Here is a 6,883-nt window from a genome sequence, read left to right as displayed (position 1 = left end):
ATGATACGTACATGAAGTTGCTATAAATTATTCCATTGTGCTGATAGGCACACGTGTCTATTGTGACTTATTGCCTAGTTAATCGAGAGTAATGGTTGAGTTTCTAATTCTTGAACTTGAAAGTATAACACTTTGATTTTTAGGAGATTGATGGCTCGAAACACAAACATCTAACTGTCCTAAAGATATGGCATACAACGTCGCAACTAATGAGTTAGTTGAAGTCATTAAGGATAAAAGACTGCAGCATCATGTTTCAAAGTCATGGCTCCAAAGAACACTGCTAATGAGATTGCATTTTCCGCAATAAGACGTAGCATCAACAATCATTTAACATTAGTCGCAAAATATAAAAGAGACAGATCTGGATATACTTAGTTATTAATGCAACCAAATTGCAAGGAACAGACCAAAGCCAAAAGAAGAAAATCTGAAATTTTAAATTTTATATATGTAGGAATTATATTAGAAAAGGAACAACATTAAAAGACAGTTGTTAATTAAGAACATAGTTAAATAAAAGTTGTTATGATATTATTATTCTAAGAGTAATAAGAAACCATGGGTATCTAAATATTCGATTCATTTTAATTTCAACTTTTACTTGGAAAAGAACATAAACCTGATTTGAGAAGGATGCGGCTAGATTGATGAGAAGACCATGAAGCCTAAAAACTGAAACCTGACCAACAAAAAAAGGAATAACATTTGTATCAGAATTAAATTAGCACATAAATTATGGCAAAAGAATATAAAATTATGGCATATATATCAGTTTATATGCTCAAGGTTCCTAAAAGAAAAAATGGAGTATGAAGTATTTTAATACTTAGTAAACAAAAAGAATACAATAAGAAATGAAATGAAACCTCCAAATAAGTAGCAATATTTCTTCCTCCTATTACATGGTTTTCTTCTGAGGATTGCTTTTGTGAGGTCTTTGATTTCTGAGAAGCTCAGCTACATATTAAAGGACAAAGAGTTGAAACAATTGAGATTGTCATGAGAGAGTTAGAAAAAAATAACTGACATAGTCAATCAAATTGCACATAAATTTTGTGATATTCAAACTTCATAACTGATGAAATTGATCAAAAAGGATTCCTATTAAGAGATTAAATCAATGTTGAAGATAGAAACAAATGAGAACAATCATGGACATGATTTGCAGGACCTTCTTGAATTAAAATGCATTGAAACTACTAATGAGGAACAATCTTAGTTTTTGAAAGAGAAATTTTCCACATTAATGAGTAAAAACCTTAGTTCTTTAAGGATCAGTCACTCCGATGGGATGAGGAGTTATGACTATATATATTTCCATGTCGATACGTTTTGACTTTCCTTTCAACAGCTCTGTTTATACTACAAAATCTTGGCATATGACCAACAAAAACTCAATTATTCCCTTCATCATTTAATAGTTAAAATCAATAGATTAGACATTGTGATACATGAAAATATAAGGTAAATTCATGATAATTGTATTTTTTTATTATTGTAAATTAGATTGTCAAAATCAATTTTAATTCTTCTTTCAACGCACTCACATTTTGTGCACTACAAAATTCCTTTTGAGCATGTCTAAGTAATTCTACTATGATGAAGTTTTAGTATCTTTTAGCACAAAAAATGTTAGAATTTACAAAGCACTAAATTAGAAATAATAAAAATTAAAACAAAGGAGCCTAAAATAGTTACAATGAGATCACCATTCTCGCCCATCTTAATTTCAGTATATATGTGTCTATTTATTTAGGAATAGGATTGAATATTAGCAAAAAAATTTGACAATTGTAAAATGTGGATCGAATCAACTTGGTAATATTCTAATATGAGACAGTTCTGGGCTTATTGCCAACAAATTATTAATAACCATTGAAACGTTAACTGAATAACAAATAATTACATTAATTTATAATATTAGAATAGAATAATTAAACACATGACACTTTAGTTAAATTTGTACATATGAAAATATTAGAACTTGCAGCTATAAGTTCATAATTGATGATCAAATTCTCACAAGCCTGCTCAATCCTTTCATTCTATAGCTGTGACATATATTTTATAATCTATCGGAGCTGCAACATGTATTGTATAATTCATGATAGCTCCACTAACTCACAAAACTTAAATAAAGCAAAAAAATGCATATTCACATTCACATTTTTCTCTTAAATCAAGAAAATGCTAACGGTCCATATTAAAAATAATAATAATAAAGAATAAAGAAAAACTCAATTCCTAGCAAAATCTTCAACCTGAGTTTCAAATCAGAGAAAGAATAAAAAAGAGCAACTTACCTTTGTAAGTAATTGGTAATTAAACTTCTTGAGATCTTCATGGCATATTTTCAACTCTTCCTTGAAGAGCATGAATATCTTTATATGCCTAAAGCAAGTTCAAAAGATCAAGTGTTAGATATAATGTCATCAAGCAATATATAACAACTATTGATAATAAATTTCCTCCATCCCTCTCACTTTTTACATCTTTCTCCTTCTTCTGAACAAAAAATTTGGTTTATAAACAAAGATTTCCATACATCTTTACACTGTGTGTGATACTTCTAGGTGTAAAAAAATAGCCTCTCATATCTTCTGAAATAAAGATCACCATGCAATAATCTTAAGAAATTTAAACAAACTCATATCACAAAATTCAAATTTTAAGAGAACAAATAATACTTTGTCGATGGTAAGTCTTCATATTGCTTGCAGTGGCAAGCTATAGTCTCAACAATACAATATATCAAATAATATTGATTTCTTTGATATCATCGATATAAGAGAAATTGAGTTTCTAATATAGCTAAATTTTGATATCTTTTATTGAGAACTAAAAACGGTTGCTTTATGTTACACACCCTAAACAGTATTCTACATGTTTAATGTACTATCGAGAAATTCAGAGATATTCGGTTGAATGTTCAACATCTGTATGCATTTAGGGACATCTTCACATGCTATGAAATAATTGATGGGGTTTGACATGCATGATTAGTAGACTTTAAGATTTCACATAAAGTGGTGTGTTACTTTGAAGTATAATATCAGTGAAGGAAGCAGCTTCATTTTGTTAATAAAACATATAAATAGAGAGTTCTTGTACGTTTATAAAGAAACAAAGTAATCTGTGACATATATTTTATAATCTATCGGAGCTGCAACATGTATTGTATAATTCATGATAGCTCCACTAACTCACAAAACTTAAATAAAGCAAAAAAATGCATATTCACATTCACATTTTTCTCTTAAATCAAGAAAATGCTAACGGTCCATATTAAAAATAATAATAATAAAGAATAAAGAAAAACTCAATTCCTAGCAAAATCTTCAACCTGAGTTTCAAATCAGAGAAAGAATAAAAAAGAGCAACTTACCTTTGTAAGTAATTGGTAATTAAACTTCTTGAGATCTTCATGGCATATTTTCAACTCTTCCTTGAAGAGCATGAATATCTTTATATGCCTAAAGCAAGTTCAAAAGATCAAGTGTTAGATATAATGTCATCAAGCAATATTTACAAAATATTGATAATAAATTTCCTCATCCCTCTCACTTTTTAATCTTTCTCTTCTTCTGAACAAAATTTGGTTATAAACAAAGATTCCATACATCTTTACACTGTGTGCTGATATTTAGTGTAAAAAAAAATAGCCTCTCATATTTCTGAACTAAGTCACCATGCAATAATCCTTAACGAATTTAAAAAACTATATCACAAAATTCAAATTTTAAAGAACAAATAATACTTTGTCAGATGGTAAGTCAATTCATATTGCTGTGGCGTGTAGGGCAAGACTATGGTCTCAACAATACAATTATATAAATTATATTGATTTCTTGATAATCATCGATATAGAGAAATTGAGTTTCTGAATATAGGCTACATTGATATCTTTTTTTGGAACTAAAGCCTATCCCGCAAACAGTATTCTACATGTTTCATGTACTACAGAATTCAGGATATATCGTTGGAATGCAACCCTAAGAATCTCACATCTATGAAATAATGATGGGTTTGCATGCATGATTAGTAGACTTTAAGATTTCACTATAAACTTTGGGTTAATATCTGTGAAGCAGCTATTATGAATTAAAACATATAAATAGAGATTCTTGTACGTTATAGAAACAATATAATATATATAGTTTTGTATATAGTTCTTGTATCTTTTTAACAAATTCTAGTATTTGCACTACCACATATGAGACTTCATAATATTTGACCAGTTGGGTTGCGGATCGTGATTTCTCTTGTGTTAAAGGCTACATATCATATTCGTAAGCAACTAATCAAGGAATCACATTGTATGTAGATATTACAATTACTTTATTCAATAAAAAAGAAATATGTAATAGCAAAAATTATTTAATACCAACATATCAGGAAAAAATGTGGATGACATATTGTAGTCTTTTTAAAACTCCAATAATCAAAACTATTAAAGGTATAAATGTGTTGGAACTTGTAGTTACAACTTTATAACTGATGTACTGAATTGTTACCGATTTGTTGAATCCCTTTACTTTCTTTTGCTAACAGCATCTATGATACTCAATAACACTCGGAAAATCTAAAGTTACCTTGATGAATTATTAATGCATTTGCTTGAAAAAATTTCATTATAAAATCGCTATTTAATAATTGAAATGTACTACTGAAATTGTTAAGAAAAAAGGGATTATTGTATGAATATGAAGGTTCCAATAGAACACTTAGGACACTGTTTAATCCGTTTGGATGCTGGAGGTTGCAAGCTATGAGGTGCTCCATTAGCATTACAAAATATTGCATTGAGAAGAGAGTATATAACAAACCTCAATGGAATTAGGCGATTGAAAGAAGCTATTGCAACAAAACAAATACAACAAGAAACTTCATTGAACTAAAATTTTTTTTCAGCACTGGTCTAATTCACAACACATTATTATTTTTTCTACGGATACTCTCTACTAAGAATATGAAATATTTATATATTTATTTATATTATATATATATATATATATGTATATGCATAGAAATTAGATTGAATCAACAAAACCTAAAATCATGATGGTTTTTGAGAGAGGTTATAAATGAAAATTCTGATCCTCTCACCAGCAAAATACCCCCCATGGCCGCTTATTTCTCAACGTCAACCTCTCTCACGGATGCACGTGTTACATTCAGTGTTCCAAGTAGTAAACATGACAAAGGGATTTCTGGAATATTAGGACAGAAGTGTTACATGACACGGGAAGAGAATGACTACCAAGGGAAGCAGATTTTTTTAAAAAAAGCCAAGTTTAAACAAAACGCAACACATCTTAGCTATTCCTACTTTTCTCAAATGAAGGTATTATTTTATACTTTCCATGTTGTCACACAAAATTTTATGATTTGAACTTTCAACGTGTCTTGTATTTATAAACTGCAGAAAATAATCTACTGATGATTAGTAGTTTTGGATGTTTGCAAAGCTATGTTAGTCAGAGTAGAGTTAGGCAGTAAAACATCTCAGATAGATTCCTTTTCGGCAAGTATATAAGTAATAATTATTGCAGCACAAATTTGTGAATTCTTTTATTGTCTAAAGATGTTACCTTTCTTCTTACTATTCTTGTAAGCACACAAAAAATAAATGCATTTCAATAGACCTTTTTTTGAAAACAACGCAAAGTTCGCTTGTAGCCATATTTACCTATTAGCTTTGCTTACTCAAATTTTGTATAGGTTAAATTGCACATAACCCCTCATATCTAGAATTTCATTAACAGTTATTACCTTTCAACTATTTTCTGCAATTTATCCTTTTGATAATGAGAATTTAGGAATCGTAAGTCCAAGTGAAGGCCTAGATGAGGGGTTATCTGCAATTTAACCTTTCTTGTGTACTTCAACAGATACAGTGAGCAATATTAGGGCTTCATCAACAAAACAAAATTGGGCGCTTCACTCTGAATAAACAAAGATGATAAATTTATAAATCATTTACCTGAAATTGAAGGAGCAGAGGATGAAGTCGAGGGCTTTCTGGTAACTAAGATATCAGTCAAGCTGCCCTCAGTTTGAGGCGGCGATTTCAGTATCGGTTTCGTCTGTCAAAAAAATTAATTAAAAATTCAAAAAAAGGAAAATTAGAAAGGAGAAAATTAGGGTTTAGAGAGAGGGGGTTACTAATTTTAGGGCTTGGATGCGCAGGAGGGTTGGATCCACGTCGTCGACCTTCTCGGAGACGGTGGTAATCTCATCGACGATCGGAATCCACTGCTGCTGCTGATCTTGATGATGCTGTTGCTATAGTTTGTTGAGCAGTAGCAATTCAGAGGCGTCCATTACAATTTTTAGAATTTTGAGCTTGGAAATTTACCTCTGATGCCACTCGTCCTTGTTGGAGAGTGTGGACTGGAGACGCTTGGGGAGATTCTCCCAAGGGCAATCTAAATCTTTGATCGACTTCAAGATCAGCTGCTCCTCGATCGTCGAAGGAATCCGCTGCGATCTACTCGGGCTGGAGTTAGGGCTAGAGTTTAGAGGGGAATGGTGGTGGATAGAGGTGCTAGGGCTTGGGCTTGGGCTAGGGTTAGGGTTAGGGTTTGGATCTGTGTTGGTTCGTCGAGCTCGAAGCGGTCGCCGTCGCCGTCGCTGGAGAAGGCGGTGGAGGGAGGGGAGGAGAGGAGGCGGAGGAATCGATCGGAGCCTAGAGATGATGAGTGGGGTGAGAAGAGAGAGAATTATAGGGGGTGTTTTGAATTTTGAAATTTGAGCTGATGTGGATACACGGGTTAGAGGAGAGAGAATTACTGTAGCATGAACAGTAAATCTTGTATCCTCCCATTTGTATAGAAGAATAGATATATAGATATAGAATAATATAGTAGTATAGATATAG

Source organism: Asparagus officinalis, unplaced genomic scaffold (genome assembly GCF_001876935.1).
Source record: "Asparagus officinalis unplaced genomic scaffold, Aspof.V1 AsparagusV1_Un42, whole genome shotgun sequence".
In the NCBI taxonomy this organism is placed as follows: Eukaryota; Viridiplantae; Streptophyta; class Magnoliopsida; order Asparagales; family Asparagaceae; genus Asparagus; species Asparagus officinalis.
Note: the sequence above shows the minus strand (reverse complement) of the source record.